Genomic DNA, 25,396 nt, shown 5'->3' with positions numbered 1-25,396 from the left:
TGGCACCCCGGTTCACGCAGCTGAAGTTGGGTGTCCAGGTCCTGCGACGCAAGGAGGGCCTCTCATTCCTCCCATGTTCCGATGGCGGGCTGTCCCTGCGGGGGAGGATCGGCAGGGCAGCCGAAGAGGATGTGGTCTAAGGTGGCATGCGACTCTCCACAGAAAGTGCACTCTGGCGAAACGGGGCGCAAGTGGGATAGGAGCTGAGGGGTGGGAACAGTTCGGGTCTGGAATAGCCTCCAGAGGATTTGTTGGGAGTGGGATAGTCGGGGGTGGGGAGGAGGGTAGAGTCGACGGGCAAGGCGTGCTTGTTGGGTAATTTCGGAGAACGTGTGCGCCCGCTCCCTCGAGAAATCCCGGCTGGGGTCGCCATTTGCCTCGCTTACAAGTCCTCGGGCTATGTTATCGGTGGCCTCATTTCCGGAATTGCCAGAGTGAGCCGGCACCCACACGAGCTCAATACGTCTATCAGAATTTTGGACCCACATTCGCAATATTTGCCACGCTGAGGGATGGACGCGTCCGCGGGCAAAGTTAAGAATGGCTGATTTAGAGTCGCTAACTATGTAAGCCACATTGGTTTGAGCGATTGCTAAGGCAATAGCAGCTTCCTCTGCTTCTTCCGGGGTGCAGTGGGAGTCTATGAAGTGGGTGAGGGGGGGGGGGCTGCTGGATGATAAGCCACAGCTACAGAACGGTATGGACCACACGCGGCGTCCACCCATCGCACATCCTCTAAAGTGCCATATGCGTTATGGAGAGCTTTGGCTCGCGCGACGCGGCGGGATTGATGGTGCTCTGGGTGGACGTTCTTAGGGAGGGGTTTGATGATAAGCGCGGCGCGCATGGTGCGAGGGAGAGATATTAAATCTACAACATGTGCGGGTATGCGAATTCCGAGAGAGTCCAGTATATGCTGTCCTGTTTCTGTGCCAGCCAGGCGAAAGTATTGTGCTTGTCGATGTGCCTCAATAAGTTCTTGTATAGTGTTGTGCATTCCTAATTTTAAGAGCCTGTCCGTGCTAGTGTTCTTTGGTAGGTTGAGCGCTGCTTTGGCAACCATGCGGATTAAAGCGTTCATTTTATCTTTGTCCCCACTGGAGAGGTTCAGGTAAGGAGATGCGTAAATAATGCGACTAAGCACAAAGGCATGCAGCACCTTGAGATTGTCTGCTTCGTCTAAACCGGCTCGCGAGTTTGAAATCCTTCTACGAAGATTGGATGACGAAGTAAGTGGATTGTTTTAGTAATTTCAGGGCAAGATTGTTTCTTCCCGTATCCTGTAAGTACAGGCCAAGAAGGCAGAGTGTGGGTGTTTGTGGTATGGCAGTGTCATGCAGATAAATCACAATGGGGGCGATAGGGACACGCCGCGGCCGGAGTATGAAGAGTGCTGACTTTGTGGGGGAGCATTCAAGGCCAATGTTGGCCGCATGGGTAGCTATAATTACTGTGGCTGCTTCTTGAAGTGTTGATTCTATGTCGCCATCCGAGCCGTATGTGGTCCAAACCGTGATATCATCCGCATAGAGTGTGTGTCCCAAGTGTGGAATGCGGCTGAGAGCCTTTGCCAGGGGAATGAGGGTAATATTGAACAGGAATGGGGATAACACCGCTCCTTGCAGTTGCCAATGTTTTCAAGGGTGAATGAGGGCGTCTGTATATTATCTATATGCAGGGAGGCGGTGCGCCCGTTTAGGAAGGCCCGAATTTAATTATAGGTCTTAGGCCCTAACTGCAGCTCTTGGATGCTCTGCAGGATGGCACTGTGCTTAACCTTGTGAAATGCTTTAGTGAGGTCTACTGCCAGGATTTCTCTGGTGTGGTGTAACATATCAGTGAGGATGGCATGTGAAATCTGTAGCAGGGCGTCCTGTGCCGAGAGATAAGGTCGAAATCATAGCATGCTATGGGGATATAGTCCATGGGATTCCATGTGTTGCGTGAGACGGGCGAGGATGACATGCTCAAAGAGTTTGCCCAGGCACGAAGTCAGAGAGATGGGACGGAGATTTTGGGCATTATTGGGCTTATTGGGTTTGGAGATGAAATTATTTTTCCATGCTTGCATTCAGCAGGTAGCTCTCCCTTTTCCCCAGCATTCATTAAAGTACTCGGTGAGAAGGCAACCAGAACGGCCATCTAGGTTTCTGAGCATGACATTGGTGATTTGGTCATCTCCAGCAGTTGAGTTTCGGAGCGTAATGAGGGCTGTTCTGACTTCAACCTCCACAATAGGGGCGTCGAGGGAGGGTTGATCGGGGCCTATGTAGTCGGGATATGATACTGCTTGGCCCACAGTGGTATAAGTTGATTGAAGTTCGCTTAAGAGTGCTTCCTGATTACAACGATTTTTATGGGTAAGCCTTTTGAGTGGTTCTGGATGCGTGGTTCGGTATGATTTCTGCGACACGGGGCCTGCAATTTCAGCGGCACGGGGCCCTTAACGCTGTCACGTAAATAGTTGCACTGACTGCCTACTAGCTGGTAACTGACTGAAAAAGCGAGTACTGTATGCTTGAGACACGGTGAATAAATAGCCGTGCGGGCTACCATTTTGTCTCACCCTCTACCTTTGCTTATTTCGCAATTTGTGCCTTCACTCTGCATCTTAAAGCGAGGCTATCTTGAGCTAATCATTTAACGCCAAATGATATATTGATGGACCAAGATTATCCCGTTCACCGAGAACAGATCTTTTCGTATGCGAGAAATGATGTACACGCAAAACTGCTTGCGCGCCGGCCACACCACAACCGAACGAGATTCAGCCCGAGGAGGGAGATTATATACATAACCTCTCAGGTCCAGCTTATCTTCCGTAATTCACGGTACAGAGCGGAACACGACTGGGCACAAACAGGGAAATATGACACAACTGGAGAATCAGATTAAGTAAATCGTAGTCAATTATGTACTATAAAACGTTAATAAAACGAAATGAATCCTCCCCGATATATAGCTCAGTGGCAATGGCGTACCGCTGCTGAGAAAGAAGTCACAGGTTCGACTCCTGCCGTGGCGGCCACATTCCGATGGGAGTGGAATGTAAAGCGCTGGTGTACTTGTATTCAGTGTGCATGTTAAGGAAATCCAGATGCTAAAAATTAATCTGGAGTCCTCTAGTACGGAATGCTGCACTGTTTCTCGACGTCATAACCCCACAATGCAGCTCAAGAAAATTATATGTAGTTTTTGTCAATTTTGCTATACTGTCGTAGAGAAAAAATGTGTGTACAGTGCTACATCTCATACTTCATCATATCATACCAACGACGCTATTTGTTCGAATGCAAAGCCTCCTGTGCCCAGCTTTTGCTAAGAGTAGTCAGTAGCTTGCAACTGAGCACGACATCAGCGATCTTCGGCGCATCTTTGAACGCCTACGTAAGTGACGTCGTTCGTAGCAAGGGATTTCAACAGCGAAATAATTGAGTAAACCAATGCACCGCGATATGTTGCCGTCCCTCGGCGCAACCACGCTCCTGCCACTGCTCGCGTGTTCGTCGTCGTCTTCGTGCACAGCTGCCTCCGATGCCACTTATCATGCCAGCGTCGTCGTATTGTCTCCTCCTCTGCGAAGGCGCTGACAGCACTGGCCCACTGCCAGTCGGTTCATTGATTTCGGTCTCAAATTGTTTGCCTCAGTACATCGTGAAATGGAAACACGTCTACAGATGCGTTCAAATTTCGCATTAGGGAGTACCATAATCATCGGGCATTTTTACGCGCAAGTGTAACTGACCTGCTAGCACAATCGGTGAATGTCTATTCGAAGCCGCAAAGGAAGCGGAGGAGAGAGGCACCTGGAGGCGAAGATAATCGCGCGCCGGGGAAAGTACGAAGGAGCGCGCTGAGCGCGCGGCCAAGCAGCACCACCTAGAGGAAAGTCTAGGTGAGGTTGAGCGAAAGGGAGAGGGGAGGGGGGGGTGGTGTGGAACGAGAAAGGAGGCGAAACGTCGCGGAGGCGGAAGGTAGGTGGAGGCGCGCAGGGCTGACCTTCCTCTGGCAGTTGTTACAGGGTTGTTAGCGATTAGGACGTACCGGGATGGTCTCGTGATGAAGTCGTCCTTCCCAAGTCCTCCTTCGCGCGTCGTACGCTGTATGTGGGAGCAAAAGCGCGTCATGGTGAGCCGATCATGACGGCTCAATCTCGCGTGCGCAAGGGAGGAAAGCGGGGGGGAAGCGCGCTGTCTTCCCATAGTGGGGGTTCTACTTTGGAGGCTGCTGCTCATGGCATGGCCGCGCGAGTTCCTGTCTTGAATACGATCTGCGATGCGGACGGTATCGGAGTCTAGGCGTACCGAGTGCCGATAGCTTCGTATGCGCTATAGCACTCATACGCTTGCGTGTCACCCACGCGCGTTCATGAAGTGAAACGTCACTGTAACTTTTTTTCTGCTACACAAGTACATCTGTATGCATGAGACGCTGCGAGGCTTTCAGAAGGGTAATATTACATTCTTCTAATATATGCAATAAAAGGGTAACCTAATAGTCTAGCATTAGGTGACCTTTTAACCATTGTTTGTTGTTTCCTGAATTTCTCCTTTCCACTGACGCCCTCGTCAACTTCGCAGACTTCATCAGCGGCTCCTGTGCCGCATCCGAACCAGGCGCAGGCATGGTTCCGTGACCAGCAGAACGAAAGAGTCTGCTACACAGCGGCGTGTGGTAAGACGGCCAAGGAACTGCGCGACTCCATCAACCCAGTGGTGCCTCCTTGCGAGCACTTCCAGGAGTACGTGTGTGGACGGCGCGAGCTTGCATTTGACAGCGCCCTCACACAACAAGCTTACGACATGATAATGGTTGGAAACTGAGCGTACTTCTTCACAAACTAAAGTCGGGTACAACTTTAGAAGGCAGCGGCATTTGCGCCCTCAAAGGCGGATGCATACGAGCCTCCACCAATAGGCGCGCACTAAAGACTTGCGTCATGAGCCGGACGGCCGGTGTCCCCGCCGACGGAGAGGCATGGCAGCCCGCGCTTCAAGCCGGAGCGAGTCACGTCAGCGGGACTATTTCTTTAGTCACGGAGGAAATCGGCTGCTGCGCTTCGGTCATCTGGCGGGGCCTCTCCTGTCTTCTTAAGTTGTACCCGACTATAGATGCACATGTTGAGCATGTCGCATACTGGGCACATTCGGCGAATTGCTTTAGGATGCCCGACGATGTTAATCATTATCCTTTTTTTTGCTTTTTCTTTCAATTCGTGGGTTAGCAGTGTCTAGAATGACGGGCTCGTCAAAGAATGCGCTGTGTTGAGCGTAATCCTTAAACAGATAATAGGATTGTCGGGAAACTTCGGAGGTCGTCTGATGCGCACTCATCTCACGAAGGTGGGCGTGCTGCCAATATTGACTGCTAGGGATTACTGTGCACATGCACTGTAAATCGTTCGTAATTAAATTGGAGTAATTAAATTAATGATATTTGACGCTCAAGCGGGGCATGCGTAAGCGGGGCATGCGTAAGCGTGGACAGCTCGTAAACAGTGTGGGACCTGCAGTAGGCACTATATACAAGCATTGAACATTATTTTACGCATGGCACCTTCAGTCTTCTACAAAATTAAAGCAGGAACGATTACGTAAAACAATGATCCCCGACCGCGCTGAAGTGCATGGGTGTCACAGACCCCGTGAACGAGGCGCAGAGGCCGGACCAAATTCCAAAGCCGACTTATCAGCATCCGAATATAATCACACGAAAGCAAGGACAATTAAGAATACAAAATGAATAGGACAACTAAGTGTACAATCGTATTCAGCTGTACTGGCCTTGAGTCGGACGATCTCGGCGTAGCTCGTGGCAAATCTCGAAGAAGGAACTTCTTCCGGAAATGCAGACGCTCGATGAACTCGTCGACTAGCCTGCCGGGGAATCTCCTTCTTCCGCAGACGGTCAGTCTTCATGTTACATCTCTTCACCGGAGCGGTCTGATCCCTTCTGATTCCCGCACAGCGTTTTATATCCTTTACAGGCGTTCTCGAACCTTCCTATCGGAGTCGTGCTCTCGTAGCATGGTCAAATCCTAGGAATCTTCTAGTCTTTTCTCGCACTTTCAACCGCCGCCGCCGGAGCGTCGTCGAGGGGGTGGTGAGTCATCCTGTTGGCGCACGCTCACGCTGTAGTAATCTCTTTCTCTCCATCGACACGCCGGGTGAGAAGGTGTCTCGGTGCCCGCTCTCTTTCTCTCTCTCTAGTTACCGTCGCTTCGTCGATGTTCTTCTAGACGGCTAGACGCCGTTGGTCGCATCGCCTAGTTTGAGGCGTATGCGCTTTCCCCCTCTGTTGAAGGTGCCGCGGGGCCGGCGTGTTCTTTCGCTGGCTTGCGTGACACGCGGCGCGAGCTTTGATTACGCGCTCTTTTGTGACAATGGGCGTGTGTGAACAAATGCTTGCCGACAGCTTCATGCGTTGGCTCATTCGTTGGCAGATCATCCGTTGGCTGCACTTGGAAAACCGCGAAATCACATATGCTACACGCAGCATCAGGAGGCCAAGATGCCACACGATGTCACATAATAATTTATGTTTGCGCAAAGGACAGCTGTTGTTACCATAACAAACATGGCGGGATGGCTATTTCGCCCAATTACACGAGCATATTGCATGTAACCATGGTACTTAAAAACCAGAAAAAAACTGAAAAAAAATTGTTATGTCCCCGTTGAAAGCGATTAAGTACCGGACCTGTTTTGGTATCTCAAGATGGAAGATAACGCAGCGACATTGTGCGGTATATGGCGTCCTTAAAATGTGCTATGAAATATATTGGTGTTCCGATGAATCATTGTCAAAACGCGTGCTCCTAATAGGTCACGATGATCTCTACAGGAACACCGCGGCATTTTCGAACAAATTCTTGTGGACGTATATCTCGAAAGTATTGTTAATTGCAGGATTTGTGGTGAGCAGACATAGCTTCACTAGTCCTCTGCTTCAATTGCGCAACTACAACTTGCGCTCTGCAGCTAGTAAATGGGGAAGGTAATTAGCATATATTAGTTATTTAGCGAAATCATAGTTTACATTTTTCTTGCTGCTAATGTCCACGTAGCCTATCCTCAAGAACAGCACAGTATTTTCTTAAGTCTTTTCTTAAGGTGTTCCTCATGAAAAAAAAAAAATAGCTGGTATATTTATCATAACGATCGAAACGGAAAACAAGAAAACTATCCTGTCTTTGTCGTCGCGCTTCCAAAAAACTTCGTAGCGCCCACCGCAGCGCGGGGCGCTTTGGTCGGCGCTCTCAAGCTGTCGAAGAAGTGAAAAATAAAGAAGGGCAGCGCGTGCTCGAGGCGCAAGCTCGGCCAACGTCTCCTATATATATATTATAGGAGGCGTTGGCTCGGCACGCGCAGTGTCGTTCTAGCCACGCTGATCGTCGCAGCCGCCGCTCCGCTCGCCGCCTTCGCCCTTCTGAGTATGGAACGACGGCACGGCTTGTCAGCCGCCGTCACGTCCTCCTGCAGCTTCAACGTTAACATGACTAAATAACCCGAATCGCCACCTTGATTCAAAACATAGATACCGGCGTTTGAAAAGCTAAACATAAGCTTATCCACGATACAAGATGGCGAAAAGCTGGAGGATTGTGAATGCTGACAAAGTGATGCGAAAACAGCCGGATGCTTACGCGCGTGCACACGTTCATTATCTGCGCATTACGTGTAATAGTGGCAGTCCTGTCACTATTCGGATAGCATGTCTCTCCCTTGGCGTTTCCGCCGTAAGTAATTCGAATACCGTGCCTGTTCTTGTGATCCACTCAATAAGAATAAAACGGTCCTCTTTTTCTGGCACTGCTTTGTTTCTTCATAAGAACCATTCTATCAATATTTTTCGCAAATATGATTGGTCTATACATCGGGCATTCACTACTCTATGTGCGCATTATGTAGAAATGTAAGCTGGACTCTCTTTACGCCTACTAAACAACAATGGTAATCTATGGAAATCTTCAAAAAGCGCAGCGTTAGCTCGTAGCTCGATGCGATAGGTAGATCATCTGCATAGTGCTATTGTTAACGAGCTAACACGGCGGTGAAACGAATAGCAGGAAGAATTGAGCATTCAGTTGATTCGTGCCAGTATAAATGTTTTCTTTTTAATTCAGGCTACGGTACGAAAAGCATATACTTCTCAAATGCAACATCTCTCTAGCGGTGTTCCATAACGCATCGCTCACTTCTGCTTATGTCTCGCTTTTCCTCCCGGTCTACCAAACAAACTTATTTCCCTGTCTACCAAACAAACTCTACCAAACAAACTTACCAAACAAACGACCAGTGGCAGTGATAACACTGCTATTAACCGAGCGAGCAGAAGCGATAATAAAATCTCGAATTACCAAGAACGACGCTGACCTTTCTACTTCTTCGTTCCTTCCTGGCGCAATGCCTATTGAAGCACTTGTTGCGGAAGAATCAAGAATTGTACCCGGCGTCGGAAGAGCTGCCGAAGGAAGCTCGCCACAAGGCCGCCTACCTGTTGGGCCACTGCATCAAGCGCTGGAACGAACCAAAGAAGCTAAAAGAAAACCTGCTTCAAGACTTCGTGAGAAACGAGAAGCTACACCTGACAGGTCCTCCTGCCGACGTGGCCACGGGACCAGCGGACGTGCTGGCCTTGCACGTGCATCTCTCATTCAAGTACATGCTGGGGGGACTCGTCCGCATCACTCCTAGTAAGTACACGTGAACGCCTTCGTAGGGTCATTTGATGTGACAAACAGGCAGGTCACCAAGGAGCTTGCATAAATAACTTGTGAAGCGGCAGCCCTAACATGTAGGTAGGAGATGGTCAGTGCAGCGCGAATTCGGTACGGCTGTTTGCGATCGGTGAGATCCTAGGTGATGCGATGATACACGATCAGAGCTTCGCTTATATAATATATCGTGGCTCAAGTCGGCTGTAAGTGTCCCATGTAAATCAAAGCCTATGGCGCAGCATTTTGAAGACAAGGTATTCTTAGCTGACTTCAGACGGTGTTGGCTTATGCCGAAGCTGGCTGCGTTGTAACTACTTCCAGAAAAAAAAAAAAACGGTCGGATAGGTGACTTATGGGTGTTGTGTGGATATTAAAATGGTATCACATGATTCCGCTTCATGTCGAGAACACGCAGCGATATTCAGCACTTAAGCATTTATTAAATAATGAGTAGAATTGGCCCTAAACATGTTATATATGCGGTGAAATGTGAGTGCCTGTGCAACTGACGCCCTCTGCCGTGCCGCCGATTGTGATCCGTGGCCTCCGACAACACCGCGGCGCACCTTTTCTTCGACCGTTTGAATCGGCGCTCTCCCCAGCAGTACAGAATAGTAATGAATTCTAAGGTCAGGCGGCGCGCGCTGTCCATTGAGGTTATCCATGGACAGGCCGCTGTCCAGGCCGTTCCAGTCGATGCGCTCCTAGTAGTTCGAGCATAGTAGGCGCTAGTTCGACCGCGAGCCTTTAGGTACGCCGTCCACTGAAGCATCGCGCTGTTTCTTCTTGCTGGTGGAAATTGCATCCGCGTGCCAAAATAAAATATTTACTTGCATAAATACTACAGATTCTGTGTCGATGTAATGCTTGAGCTTTTTGCGGTCAACCACGCAATTCTTGCGCAAAAAAAGAGAACCAATGACAGCACCGTTTTCAGCGAGCGTTTTGGTTCAGGCCATCACTTACAGGCAGTTGCAAACTAGGACATACATCACACCATCAACACTAAGCAGGATCAATTGTGACCTTCCTGCTGAATGCCCACACTGTGGCCATGAATACAACTTCGAACACATGCTCTGGCTGTGCCCTGCCAACGTAGGCACGGACTGTCCACCGAAGCATCGCGCTGTTTCTACTTGAGCAGTCCTCCTGGGACTCAGCGCTCAAAAGCACAGAGCTCATCGCTCAGCTTAAGGCTGTCCAGAGGGCCCGGGCCGTCGCTGAAGGACTCTGTCTACCAGCCACCAGATTGATTGGCGGGGCCTCCGGCCACGCTTTAAATCTTTCTCCTCAGGACCTAAATAAAGTTCGTACACACACACACACACACACCACACACACACACACACACACACACACACACACCACACACACCACACACACACACACACACACACACACACACACACACACACACACACACACACACACACACACACACACACACACACACACACACACACACACACACACACACACACACACACACACACACACACACACACACACACACACACACACACACACACACACACACACACACACACACACACACACACACACACACACGCACGCACGCACGCACGCACGCACGCACGCACGCACGCACGCACGCGCGCGCGCACACACACACACACACACACACACACACACACACGCACGCACGCACGCACGCACGCGCACACACACATCTTTAACGCGAAAATCACTCGTACATCGCGTTGACATCCGTGTAGGGACATTTTAAAATAACCCGCAGTGAATTCAAACCAGAACTTGTGATGCCACGGCGACAGTGCCCTACATCGAACGTTACGGGCAAACAGGCGCGCCAAATCGGCAGTGCGCATCCTTTGGGTGCTTCCCCCGATGCCACCCCTTTCATCAGCGGCCGCCTACCTGGTGACGCGGCGTGACACCGGCTGTGACGCGATGACAGAGAAGCTCACTTAGAAGCGACCGACCACAACCGCCACCCTTCGTAGAAGCGGGGACCAGCGCGAAGGCCGCTCTCCCGACCCTGGCAAGATGACCGCCACAGAGAGCAAGAAACCAAGTCAACGACTTTCGTGGAAAGAGTGTGACCCCTGTTACCAGATTGCCTCGTCCTTGCTTCGAAGGTTGGACATCAGAGGCGGTGTTCCGTGAACAATAGGACTCCTCTGATTAGGACTCCCGGACGTACTCGTCCCATGCCTAGCGGATTCCTGACCTAAACTCAACGCCGAGGCGCAACATGTGGATGGCGAGCGGTGGTTTCAACACAGCGCATGACCACTTGATGAGTGGTCATGGGTGAGTGCCTGGCTTTGTGCTTGAGATACATCGGGTCTTTCAGCCTAGAAATTGCTAAGTACCGATAGGGCGTTTACAACTGCCTAGATAAAGTGTGGTTGTTGCGGTGCGTGTCTCAGCATAAAGGTGCCTTCAGTATGGATCTGAACCAGCTAAAGAAGCCAGACCTCGTACGCATGTGCAAATAATTGGGTATGAACGTTAGCCAAGTAAGCAGGAAACCTCACATTATTCAGGCCATTCAAGCCATCGGCGTTAATGAGGATGAGCTACGAGAGTGCGTTGGAACTCATTGAGAGTGGGAAGCGCGAAGAAAATGAATAAAAGGAGCAATGAAATATAGCGGAAGCGGAAAGTAAAGTAGAGGAAGAGTGACAGATAGACATAAAGCAACAAGAGGAACAGCGTGAGCTAGAAATGAAGCGTATAGAACTTGAGATCCGCAGATCGATCGGCAGTAACTCAGAAAGCCAGCAAATGCCACACAGCGCAGTCGACTCCTTCTCTTTTAAGGTAAAGGATTTAATGCAATGCTTCAAGCAGAACTTTTTGTTCGGGTAGTTGGTGCATGCTACTGAAGAACTAAAGCGCCAAAGAGATGACACAAAAAGCGACATGGACGAGCGCTTACTAACAACTGATTCTTTATTGACAGGAACACTAAAAAATATATATATGCGCAAATCTGGCAGCGCAAGTCACACGTGGTCGAAAATCACATGGTAACAGGGCACAACGCAATAAAACGATTGTAAAAGATGAGGAATCTCGAATAAAAGATGACGTTCGCGACTATTACGTGGTGTATAGGGCCGCAGGACCATAAAGATAAAGGTAACGGGACACACAAAACACCGCAGTAAGGGAGTACCCCATTAGAAACTAAAAGATTAAGATTTATCACTAAGCCCAGGCGACGCCCCAAGGTGTTAAGTTCTAACTAAGGGCCTCTAAAAGGACATTTCACTTTTATACAGCATTTTTGACGGTTCGCTGACACAGTCCAGGCCCTTATTTTTAATGTGGAAGGCTTCCTTCAGCTCACGGGCAACGCTGTCACGACTTCTATCCAGAACTGTGCTATCTCTTAGGCGAGGCTCGCACTCGCACTCTTTGCAATGGATGGCCATATTGGAACCAGTCCCTTTTATATGTGAGCGCGTTCATGTACATGTTCATGTTCACGTTTAAATGAAAGGCTAAAAGGCTTTTCGTGTCGTCTGTTTGGCGCTTTAGTACTTCAATGCTACTAGGTTGGGGAGGACATAGGACTCTTTCTTGTCAACATTGAGAGGACGTGTGAGAAACTGGGCTATTCTGGTGCTTCCTGGCCTCAGCTTCTGTTGACTCTGCTGCCATGCGAGGCGGCCGATATTGTTGCACCGTTGAATGTACAAGATACTAACGACTACAAAAAATTCAATAAGGCACCGTTAGAAAGATTCCGCTTGTCCGCTGAAGCCTTTCGGCAGCGATTTCAGTGGTGCATCGGTAGGGGCAGGCGAGTCCTACACGGAGTCCTACTCCAGCGAGCATTGAAGCAGCTGCTAAGTTGGCAGATGAGTACGCCTCGCGCAGGCTTAACGAGCACGAACGACCAAAGGTGAAAAGGCCAGTCGCACCCCCTTCCCTTGCGAAAGGCTCGTGGGTTCCAAACAAAAGTGGCGCCGCCGGAGAGTGTGCGCGAGAACCGAGGAGTAGGCTAGACGGACCGCCCGTCCACTGACGGCGAAGGCAATGCGCACAACAGTGAGGAGAAAAGAGACTTCGAGGCGAGGCGACCTATGATTTGCAACTACTGCAAGCGGCCGGGACACATAGCAGCATTTTGTAAACGTCGCAGGAATGTATTCTCGTACGTGAGCAACACCGAGGAAAACGATAAACTTCTGGAACCGTACATGCACGACTTGACAATAAATGGTAAGCAGTGCAAAGTACTGCGAGATTGCGCAGCAACCCTTGACATAATTCATCCATCCCTGGTAGGCGCAGATGATTACACTTGAGAATGCTCGTGGATTAGGCAGGTGGTTGAGCCTCAGAGTGTCTGCCTGCCAGTGGTTAAGGTAATCGTCTAAGGTCCCTTTGATAGGCTAGATACCGAAGCCACGGTGTCAAAGAACCTTCCCTTTCATTATCCTTATTTGTTTTCGAACAAGTCAGACCAACTCCTAAAAAGACAGGGGTTTGAGCTTTTGCGAAGGGACAGCCTTGGCTCTAACGCGATCAAAGGAGCACGAAACGTCAGCTAAGTGGTGCACAGGGAAGATAAGGAAACATATATTCGCTGACGGTGAAGACGGTTGTTCAGGAGAAGGCCGTTCAGAAGAGAAAGGCGGAAAAGCACTCAGTCTTAGCGCGATCAAAGAAGCGACACATGAGGGAGTATTGCCACCAAGCTCACTGGCGTTTCATAAACTACGTATACTGTCTGAGCTAACACTATGCTCGAAGAACAGATGGCACATCAAAATACCAGGCGGTTGGACGCGTGTCAGCAGGAGGGTGTAGCGCGAAAGAACGTCGTTTTTTTCAAAGGCAGGGAATTTTGTTTGGTACCTATCAAGACAAACGCCAGAGATATTTCGAACAGCTAGTGGTGCCGAATAAATACAAGGCACATATCCTCCACATCATCAACATCATCATCATCATCATCATCAGCTGCTACTGCTGCTGCAGCAGCAGCAGCTGATGATGATGCCGCCACCGCCCCCTATATTTATGAAGAGTTCCCGCCGCCGCCTACATTTATGTCCACTGCGGGACGAAGGCCTCTACCTGTGATCTCAAATTACCCCTGTCTTGCGCTGGCTGATTCCAACTTGCGCCTGCAAATTTCCTAACTTCATCACCTCACCTAGTTTTCTGCCGTCGTCGACAGCGCTTCCCTTCTCTTGGTATCCATTCTGTAACTCTAATGGTCCACCGGTTATCCATTCTAGGCATTACATGGCCTTCCCAGCTCCACTTTTCCGACTTAATGTCAACTAGAATATCGGCTATTCCCGTTTGTTCTCTGATCCACACCACTCTCTTCTAGTCTCTTCACGTTGGGCGTAACATTTGTCTTTGCATAGCTCTTTCTGTGGTCCTTAACTTGTTCTCGAGCTTCTTTGTTAACCTCCAAGTTTCTGCCCCATATGTTAGCGCCGGTAGAATGCAATGATTGTACACTTTTCTTTTCAACGACAGTGGTAAGCTCCCAGTCAGGATTTGGCAATGTCTGCCGTATGCACTCCAATCCAATTTTATTTTTCTGGAAATTTCCTTCTCATGATCAGGGTCACCTGTGAGCCTAGATACCAATAATTGATACTAGATAATTGACCTAATAGATACTAGATAATTGACCTAGATAAACGTACTTCTTTACAGACTCTAGAGGCTGACTGGCTATCTTGAATTCTTGTTTTCTTGCCAGAATAATAAACATTGTTTGTCTTGTGCATATTAATCTTCAACCCCACTCTTACACTTTCTCGGTTATGGTCCTCAATCATTTGCTGTAATTCGTCCCCATTGTTGCTGAATAGGACAATGTCATCTGCAAACCGAAGGTGGCTGAGATGTTCGCCATTGATCCTCACTCCTAAGCCTTCTCAGTCTAAGAGCTTGAATACTTCTTCTAAGCACTGAATAGCATTGGAGAGATTGTGTCTCCTTGCCTGACCCATTTCTTGATAGGTATCTTTCTACTTTTCTTGTGGAGAACCAAGGTTGATGTGCAATCCCTGTAGATATTTGCCAAGATATTCACGTATGCCTCCTGTACTCCTTGATTACGCAATGCCTCTATAACTGCTGGTATCTCTACTGTGTCCTCCATATGGTCCATGCTAATTCATGGTCGGGACACCTGGGAATAAAGAAAACTAAAGCCAGGCTGCTGCAGGAATTTTACTGTCCAGGTGTTTCTCCGACGCAGAAAACTTTGTTAAGTCATGCGACGTATGCCAGCGCGTGGGGAAACCGAATAACAAGTGGAAGGCACCGCTGAAGCTGGTTCCTGGAATATGCAAGCCATTTGGGCGTTTTGTCATTGATACAGTGGGACCACTGCCTACAGCTTCCTCGGGTAACAAGTACGTGCTCAAAATTATTTGTCGCGCGACTAAATTCCCCAAGGCCATTCCTCTGAGAGAACTCAGCTCATCGGAAATAGTTGATGGACTTTGTCTACAACTTTTCTGGAGCGATGTGGAATAAAGATAATTCGTAGTTTCATCCCCAGACGAACAGTGTAGAATCTTCACACTCACAGCTAAAACGAGTGCTGAGAACTCTGTGTCGGGAATACTTTCGCGACTGCGAACGCTGTCTCCCCGCTGCAATGTTTGCTTTACGCAGGGTGCTACACGAGTCGACCGGGTTTAGCCAGGCTGAACTGGTGTGTGGCCGCGAACTGCGATCACCCCTCCGGATGCTTAAGGAGACGTGGACAGTGGGCGAGGAGGAGACGACCGTCATTGAATACGTTCTCCAACTGCTCAAAAGAATAAGCGCAGCATGCGAAATGGCGGAAGCCTGCATGAGCGCCGCACAGCTGAAAGCAAAAGTTTTGACCATGATGGAACAGCAAAAAAAGCGCTTTTTCCAAGTGAACAATCGTGTAATGCTGCTGCGGCCTTCAAAAGCGAACAAGCGTGATGTGCATGCAGTGGGAGGGCCCGGCCGAAGTTGTTCAAAAGCCACTAACTATGCTGTAAAGATATTAGGGCGCAGAAAGGACGTGAAGGTATATCACGTAAACTTGATGAAGCCGTACCTGGAGAGACAAGCAGTTGTATGCCTCTCACTGAACGTTACGAGGAAATGCCACTTGAGCTCCCCGTTTTTGGATAACTAGATAGATCAGAAGCCACCAGTGCAGAGATGCGAAAAATGATCTAAGACGTGAACCTGACCGGTGACCAAGTTCGAGACTTGAGGAACCTGATCCAAGAGTTCAGAGAACCGTTTTCCGATAAACATGGACGAACAGATGAAATAGTCCATGATATCGAGCTGACCTCCTAAGAGCCAGTTAAAGCAAAACCGTATCGACTATCTCCAAAACAGAATGAAATGATACGAAAGGAGATTCGAAAGATGTTGGACCTCGGAGAAATTGAGGCAGGCGACAGTGATTGCACGTCTGCCTTGATAATGGTTGAAGTTCCCAGAAAGGAGCCGCGACCGTGTATAGACTATCGGCGGCTGAACTCCGTAACAAAGGATGAGCACTACCCAACTCCCAACATTGAACAAAGGATAGAAACCGTCAGCAGAGCGCGATACATTTCTACTCTTGATCTCTTTCGCGGGTACTGGCAAGTACCATTGACAACGCGCGCAAGCCGCTATGCCGCCTTCGTAAGTCCTTTTGCATCGTTCCGCTCGCTAATGCTCAGCTTCGGACTGAAAAAGGGCCCGTTTTGTTTTTATAAGCTCATGGACAGGGTACTGCATGGCTTAAACGGCTTCGCGCTGCCGTACCTCGACGACATTGCCGTTTTTTCGGACTCCTGGGAAAGGCATCTGGAGCACCTAAGGAAAGTGCTTGAGTGTCTAAGGAGCGCGGGGTTGACGGTGAAAACCGAGAAGTGTGAACTGAGAGGAGCTCAAGTAAGCTACTTCGGACATGTGGTAGGGCAAGGACGCGGCATGCCGTCCGAAGTCAAGGTGGAGGCTGTTGCATTATACCCGTGACCCAAGACAAAAATCGACGTATGACCATTGTTGGGGCTCACGGGCTACTACCATCGCTACATAAATAAAAACAACTCCGAGTTAGCTTGCCCGCCCACTGACGCACTCCGAAAATCGAGCCCACCACGCTGACGTGGGACGAGAAGAAGCATGAATTGTTCCAAAATTTGAAGTCGGCACTCGTCAGCTGTCCTATATTACAGACGCCTGATTCTAACAGGCCATTCATTGTGCAATGCGATGCAAGCGATCGCGGCATGGGAGAAGTACTCTGCCAACATGACGAGGCCGGGGCGGAACACCCCATCGTGTACATTAGCCGCAAACTAAGTGTACGAGAAGATGCTTATAGTACCTCCGAGAAGGAGTGCGCGTGCCTAGTGTGGGCAGCACAAAAACTGGCATGCTACCTCGCTAGCTCTAAGTTCACCTTTCAGACGGGCCATTGTCCACTCAAATGGCTGCAGAACATGTCCCCAAGAACGGTCGAATATTGAGGTGGAGCGTCGCGCTTCAGCAATACACCTTCAATGTAGTATATCGAAAGGGCAAACATAACGGCAACGCGGACGGCTTGAACAGGCCATCAGAGTGATGGTACATAATACCCCTGTCAAGTGGGCAAGTTAAGTGCACTTACGGAGAGTGTCACTCGGTTTAAGTGCACTTTGCCCAATCTAAACGTCGCAAGTGGAGTGTCACTCGCAGCAGAGTGTACTCAGGTCGAACTGCGTTCACGGAACGCACTTTGCTGGCCGAGTGCGTAGCCTCGTCGCCAGCGGTTTCAATGGTATAAAATGTAATGCATAAAAAAGGACACAGAAGTTCATTTTAGTGGTTGAACAGCTCTTGCGCACAAATAATAGCCTAAAACGTGTTCATATTCTGTTCGAGCAGGATCAAATGCCACCTCGTCGCACGCCGCTATGTCGTTCTGGATTGGCTAGGCATTTTTCTTGGCCAGCATTGACTTGCCACACTCTTAAATATTTTCGTTTTTTGTTGAAAAAACCTTGATTACGTTTGTTTTAATTAATGATACAACGTAAGACAATCACTTTTTAGAAGTACTTTTCCTTTTAATCTACGTTTTCACAAAACGCGCTCGTAGTCTGTCGCCATTTTTTTACTGCGAGTGCACTCAGTTTTATCGTTTAGAACCGCGTAGCCTAAAGTGTCACTCAAGGTCCCAAAGTGCACTCCCCGTAAGTGCACTTAACTTGCCCGCTTGACAGGGGTATAAGAAAACTCAGCTCTACAAGCTGTGAAAGATTAAAAGCTTTGTTATTATCTATAAATTTTGGGCTTCTGTGAATGTTTGGAAAAGTGTTTGGATGACTACATTGGTGCTTTAATTTATTGGATAGGGCAGGCGCGTATATTGGTTCACTAGACCCGATGGCTTTCGGGGCGAGCACGGCGCTTCACTGTGCCCTGTGGTTTCGTGTGTGCTTGCGTGTTCCCAGGAAGAAGGCCACAAGGAAGCGAATGCTGGGATTCTAAGCTGCAGTATGTCATCAACATTCACATATGGATGATCCCTGAGATCGCATCTGAACATCGAAGCTTCGGGCAACCTGACAGCTGGTCACCCTCAGGTCGGATCTTCCGGCGGCGGAGGAGTCTGTTGCGTCCCGAATCGGCAGGACGCATTCTTTGGTTGTTTCCATCGATGTCTACGTGACGGAACGGCTAAACGCCGTTGTCCACACTGTTAGGAGAGAGGCGGGAGAGAGCCCAGAGAGAGTCAGCGGCACAGGCGGCAGAGGCCGGCAGGGCTGCGCGCATGTACCGCAGTGGGAGAGCGCGCACGCACATGCACAGTTTCGGGTGCCTCGATGCCCTCCTCGTCCCCAGCTCCTCTTCCACTGGAAATTCGTGTTTGCTCTCCGCTGTGCGTTCGCTCCCTGTGAAAGCGCGCGTCCCTCGCCCTCACGTGCTTTCACTCGCACATACAGCATACGGCCAATGAGAGTTTTTTTCTACATCCGGACGCGTCCATCGAAGAGTGAGCCCTTAACAGCTTCGCTGTAATTTGGGGGTGGGCCAACTTGAAAATTGATGTGGGCCAATTAAATTTGGGGGTGGTTGAACCTAAATTTCGGGGTGGGCTAACTCAAAATTTGGGGTGGGTCTTGCTTTCGAGTGGGTCATGCTTTCCAGCTTGAAAATTGTATGTGCAGGCTTAGTGCATGAAATCGATAGTATGAATTGAACGTGGGTGCTTGCAAAGTAATTCTTGATGCAGGCTTTTGAGAGTTCGTCGAGCGAGCACTACGTGTTCCTTTATGTTCTTTCTTAGACTCGTTAGGGGGCCCAGAACCGGAAGAGTCACCGAACAGGAACGCGTGGCTGCCGAGACTACAATTGCGCATGCAATATTGTAACGCCTTGGATGAGGCGAAAGGAAGAAGAGGAGGACGACGAATCCTTTGGTGTGCGGAGCGCAGAAAGAAACCGCGGCTGGACTGCTTTCCTAGACTCTCATCCATCACCTGTAAATAAACACGCCTCATCCGTAACAGTTTTGTGGTGGAGGTGCTGGGTACTCAACCACGCAACACGGTTCTGCAACCACCTGATCTGCGCCGAAGTCGCCGCCTTGCTGGACTGCCGCCGTTGCCGCTGGTGGTCGAGATGTCTCGCGGTGAAGACGGAACCCGGACTGTACCAGTTCCTACAGCTGCAGCCCCTGCCCTGGTTACAGCGGCCCCTTCGGCACCTGCTTCAGCCGCGGCTGGTCCCTGGCAGCGTCAGCACCTGATAGAGCCTCGTACATTTGGAGGCAAGTCTGGCGAGGACGTGGATGAGTGGCTCACTCACTACAAACGGGTGAGCAACTATTACCATTGGGATGCGGCAACTCAGCTGTCCTACGTCGTGTTTTTCTTAACGGACACGGCACTGGTGTGGTTTGACAACCATGAGGACACCCTCACGACTTGGGATCGGTTCGTGTCGGAAATAACGGAGTGTTTTGGGGACTCAGTCGCGAAGAAGAAGCAGGCTGAACAAACGCTGCTGCAAAGAGCCCAAGTGCCAGGCGAGACGTGCACGACGTATATTGAGGCTATATTGAAGCTCTGCAAGAACGCCAACCCTCGCATGTCAGAGGAGGACAAGGTCGGCCACCTCTTAAAAGGGATTGCCGAGGATGTATACCACTTTCTCATCGGCAAAGATAACCTTGCTACAGTAGCTGACGTCATACGGCATTGTCGTACATTCGAGACCCTGAAGATGCGACGTATCACGCCTAAATTCGGTCGGTTACCGAATGTGACTACTGTTGCGAGTGTTGACGACTACACGTCCCTTGATCTCGCGTCTACAATACGTGAGATAGTACGGGAAGAGCTCACCCGACACGCGAACTCGACACCTTATGATGCTGCGCCAATCCCAGGAAACATGATGCTGCGCTCATCATGTTTCCATCGCTGCAACGGGCGTAGAGGACTACAACTACAGTTCTCGCACGCCACCGAGGCCGCAGCCCAATCACTACCCAGAGTCGCGGTACGAACGCCGCTTCAGCTATCCTCGTCAGCCGGCCGCTACACACCAGGAGCCGTGTGAAGATGCATTTGTCCGATAGCGTCGCGACAATGCTTTTCAGGAGTACAACGCATATCGCCAACCTCCTGTGTGTTATTGTTGTGGTGCTACCGGACACATAGCTCGGTTCTGTCGTCGGCGCAGGGAAACATCCCGATACGATCCGCCATCAACGTTTCTTCGCGCCGGCAATGGGCACAACAACGATCCCTGGTCCGCCTATTCCAGGAGAACCTCACGGCAAGAGAATCGGCGCAATAGTTCACCCGCTTCTGACCGTAGTTTGACACCTCCGTCCGCCCGACTACGCCGCTCGCCTTCACCGCGACGGCGGCTATCACCACCGCCACCGCCGGGAAACTAGCCGGCGCGACCGATGGAGGTGAGGTCGCACAAAATGACTTACCTCAGATGCCTCCGCATGTTACGATGTTTAGGAACAAGATAAAGGTGTTAATAGATGGAGTATGTGCAACGGCTTTAGTGGACACTGGTGTAACCATTTCTGTTATGAGTCGTTCCTTTAAAGATCGCATTGGCCAAAAAGTTATGTTTTCTTGGCACGAATCTACAAGATTTCGTGGTGTCGGCGGAGAAATACTTCATCCTCTGGGAGTTTGCGTCGTTCACGTCTTGTTGGCCGGAAAGGTGTTCCCAACAGAATTCCTGGTTCTGCAGCGGTGTACACACGACGTTATTCTCGGTATTGACTTTCTGCAAGAGTGTGGCGCTTTCGTCGACTGTGGCACCGGCGAACTTTCAGTCAGCAGTGAAGTTGTTCCTGCCCTCTGTGACGAGCTGCCACCCGCGGAAGACACACTGGTTGTTTCCGATGAACTGACAGTGCCACCATGGTGCATGCGGTCAGTTGCCGTGGTCGCTTCCGTCTCTGCCGTATCTCCCTTTGATGCCATCGTTCAACCTCTCACCGGTCAGTGTGCTAAGAAAGACATCTTAGTGCCTCGCTGTATTGTGTCGATTAGCAACCGAGTCACGTCTTTGTGGGCACTTAACTGTTCGCCAGTGCCTGTTATACTTCCTCGAGGAATGAAGCTCGCCATCTTTGATGGTGCCAACGGAAATTCTATCGCTGCCGTTGACGACGACGATCAAAAACGCTTGGCCGTAGACGAATGCAGTTGCTCCTACGAGTCGCAGATTCTGAAGATGGTTAGTAAGAACCTACGGTCACACGAGCGACAAAGATTGGTTGAGCTATTGGAAAGACATGCTTCTGTGTTTGACTTCTGCGAAAAGGAGAAGCGACCATCTTTACCCCTGTTCTCGAGCTCAGCACAGAATCGATACAAGTTCTGCTCATCCGGTCCGACAAAAACCTTACCGAGTGTCGTCTTCGGAGCGGAAAGTTATTGCTGAACAAGTTCAGGATATGTTGCAGAAGGGCGTTATTGAGGAATCGTGCAGCCCTTGGGCAGCACCTGTCATTTTGGTGAAGAAGAAAGACGGCTCTTGGCGGTTTTGCGTTGATTATAGACGATTGAACGCGCTCACAAAAAAAGATGTATATCCACTACCTCGGATAGACGATGTCATAGATTGTCTGCATTCGGCTTCCTACTTTTCTTCACTAGATCTACGATCAGGGTATTGGCAGATCCCTATGCACCCTGCTGACAAGGAGAAGACTGCATTCGTGACGCCTGATGGACTTTATCAATTTAATGTTATGCCGTTTGGGCTTTGCAATGCCCCCGCTACTTTTGAAAGATTTATGGACTCCATTCTTCGTGGTTTAAAATGGGAGGTATGTTTGTGCTATCTAGATGACGTTGCCATTTTCGGACGTACTTTCGAAGAGCATAGCACTCGTTTAAACCTCGTTTTAGACTGCGTCGAAAAGGCCGGCTTGGTTTTGAATTCCAAGAAGTGCCGGTTTGGCGAACGACGAGCATTAGTCCTTGGTCACCTGGTTGACAAAGATGGTGTCCGGCCAGACCCCCGGAAGATAGAAGCAGTCAGTGCGTTTAAACCACCTCAGTCACTAAAAGAACTCCGCAGCTTCCTGGGTTTATGCTCCTACTTTCGACGGTTCGTGCCCAGATTCGCGGACATTGTCTATCCTTTGACAAGCCTATTGCGAAAAGACAGCCCATACGAGTGGACACCTGAATGCGACGCGGCATTCTCTCAACTCAAGTTCCTTCTGACTTCAGAACCCATTCTTCGTCACTTCGATCCGTCTGCTCCTACTGAAGTGCACAGTGACGCCAGCGGAATTGGCATCGGTGGAGTGCTTGTTCAGCGCCATAATAATGAAGAGTATGTGGTTGCCTATACGAGCCGTTCTCTCAGCAAGGCTGAACGAAACTATACTGTGACAGAGCAAGAATGCTTAGCGGCTGTCTTTGCTGTTCAAAAGTTTCGTTGCTACCTCTACGGGCGTCCATTCAAAATTGTAACCGACCACCATTCCTTGTGTTGGCTTGTTACCCTCCGTGACCCCTCCGGTCGTCTAGCACGCTGGGCTTTGCGGCTCCAAGAATTTGATTTCAATGTGTCGTACAAAACTGGAAGACGTCATGCCGACGCTGACTGCCTTTCTCGCCTTCCACTGTCGACAACAGAGGATAACGCGGACAACCTCGACACCTGCTTTGCTGCTGTCTCTCACGCGTTTCCTGACGCCACCGTATTCCAGCGGGAACAGCGCAACGACTTATGTTTGGACCCCCTTTTCGCCGATGCCTGCAGTCCCAAGGCCAGTGGTCGCTTTTGCCTTCGCGATGGACTGTTATACAAGACAAATTATTCAGCAAGTGGCGCGCGGTATTTACTGGTTGTTCCCCAAAGCCTGCAATGTGACATTCTCCGTGTCATGCATGATGATCCGACGTCAGGCCACCTTGGATTCATTCGCACCTTACATCGAATACAGGAGCGGTTTTACTGGCCTAAGATGCGACATTCCACTAAGCAATACGTCTCGAGCTGTGACAAGTGCCAGCGTCACAAGCGACCGACAAGTGCTCCGCAAGGCCTTCTTCATCCTGTAGCGCCGCCTACTACACCTTTCGAGCAAGTTGGTATCGATCTGTTAGGACCGTTTCCACGATCTTCGAACAACAACCGCTGGGTCATCGTCTGTGTCGATCACCTAACTAGATACGCGGAAACAGCTGCGATATCTTCCTCCACCGCTACCTGCGTCGCTGCCTTCTTATTACACTACGTAATCCTTCGTCACGGTCCGCCTCGCGTTATCATCAGCGACCGTGGTCGCCAATTCGTCGCTGACGCGGTGGAAGAATTGCTTAGACTCTGCACTTCGCAGTTCCGCCACTCAACACCATATCATCCCCAGACGAATGGCCTTGTCGAACGTACCAACCGCACCCTGACCAACATGCTGGCTATGTATGTATCATCCAATCACAGGAACTGGGATGACATCTTACCTTTTATTACCTACGCCTACAATACAGCGAAGCACGAAACTACGGACTTCCCACCTTTCTACCTGCTCTACGCTCGGACACCACGCAGCTGTCTGGATACCATTTTCCCCTTTACACTCCATACAGCGGACTCAGTTGCCGAAACTTTGTGCCGTGCTGAAGAAGCCCGACAAATTGCTCGACTGCGTACTCTGGCATCACAAGATCGCTCCAAGGAGCGGTATGACCGCCGCCATGACTCAGTTTCATTCGAAAAAGGTGACTTGGTATGGCTGTGGACCCCTCAGCGCAGACGAGGGTTATGCCAAAAGTTCCTGGCTCAGTATACCGGTGTCTTCACAGTCATCGACCGCATTAGCGATTTAACGTATGTGGTCGCCCGTGTAAGGTCACCAGGACGCCGCTCTAGCGCTACTCAACTTGCGCATGTTACGCGCCTCAAGCGATATTACTCCAGCACTCAGCCCTAACTCCCGTGGTGGGCTTCGTCTGCGAAACGGGGAATGTAACGCCTTGGTCGAGGCGAAAGGAAGAAGAGGAGGACGACGAATCCTTTGGTGTGCGGAGCGCAGAAAGAAACCGCGGCTGGACTTCTTTCCTAGACTCTCATCCATCACCTGTAAATAAACACGCCTCATCCGTAACAATATTATACGATTAGGATACTAAACAAGTGAATAAAAAAGATAAAAAGAGATGAAATAGACATATAATCAAAGTTTATACATACGCTCATTTCAACCACCACGTACGTCGACCTTGTCTTTAGCATTGACACTTGGTTGACCCTTCCTGCTTGTTTATTGAACACATTAATCGGCAGTGTCAGATCAGGCGTGAAAATTATTATGAGGGATCTGTGGCAAGATTAGATATCCTGTCGGGAGAATAAGAATTCGTGGTTGTTAGTCAACTGCTTCAGAAGGTATAAAAGTGTACATTTATGCAGCCCAGTAAGTCCTAAGGGGCACATAGATGATGACGCAATAATTTTCAGAAAATGTCACAGTTTCGCCCTAAGGGCGAAGCGATGAATGCGATAGCAACACAGCAATGTCATACGAAGTAAGGTGAGCGGCTTTGGTAGCAATTTGAATTGTAGTAAACATGAGCTGGATTAAGTAAGCAGGTGTGCTGCGGCGTAAGTAGACCGACATGAAGAGAGACTCGATGACCACGAGAAGGCGCGTGTGAAACGGTGGTGTTGATGAGAAGCGCTTACCGTGGGCAGCGCGTGCGAAGGGACACACCTGTAGTGCTGCACTGCCGATCTGGGCAGCATTGCATGTGTAGCGTGCGTTGGAAAATGTGGCCCGACTATTACTAACTGAATGAACAAGCGTGGTGTGAGCGCGCACAAACAAACATGAATAGATCACACCGAATGACTGCAGCCAACGACTGTCAAAACGCTGGCAGCGGGCGAAGGTACGTGCGGTCTATCGCTTCAACGGAAACTGAGCGGCGAATGCGCTTAAAGGTCAGAGCCATGTGGAGATAAGAGACGGTGCGGTCGAACGAACGACGAGCGCAGTTGTTGGCAGCGTAGAAGTGCGCCCCCCCCCCCCCCCCCCCCCCCACTCCTTCCGGCGCTGGCTTCCCGCTTCCTTGCTTGCGCGTGGGAGAGATAAGAGACTGTGCGGACGAGCGACGAGCGCGGTTGTTGGCAGAGAAGTGCCCCCCCCCTTGCTCCCTCCGGCGCTGGCTTTCC

The 25,396-nt window shown here is 50.0% G+C and overlaps 1 protein-coding gene across 3 annotated transcripts in view; it reads right to left on the bottom strand.

Moving 5' to 3' along the window:
* LOC119455063 (uncharacterized) overlaps positions 1 to 25,396 on the bottom strand; it is a 67,816-nt gene that overhangs the window by 29,303 nt on the left and 13,117 nt on the right. Inside the window, exon 1 of one of the 3 annotated variants that reach the window (XM_049668893.1) lies at positions 8,376 to 8,507. The exons of the other annotated variants lie outside the window; for them this stretch is intronic. The gene's annotated coding sequence lies outside the window, so the exon portion shown is untranslated. Of the gene's footprint in view, positions 1 to 8,375; positions 8,508 to 25,396 lie in introns of those variants that run through there. 3 annotated transcript variants of the gene reach the window in all.

Source organism: Dermacentor silvarum, chromosome 6, assembly GCF_013339745.2.
Source record: "Dermacentor silvarum isolate Dsil-2018 chromosome 6, BIME_Dsil_1.4, whole genome shotgun sequence".
In the NCBI taxonomy this organism is placed as follows: Eukaryota; Metazoa; Arthropoda; class Arachnida; order Ixodida; family Ixodidae; genus Dermacentor; species Dermacentor silvarum.
Note: the sequence above shows the minus strand (reverse complement) of the source record. Positions and strands in the feature narration are given on the sequence as shown.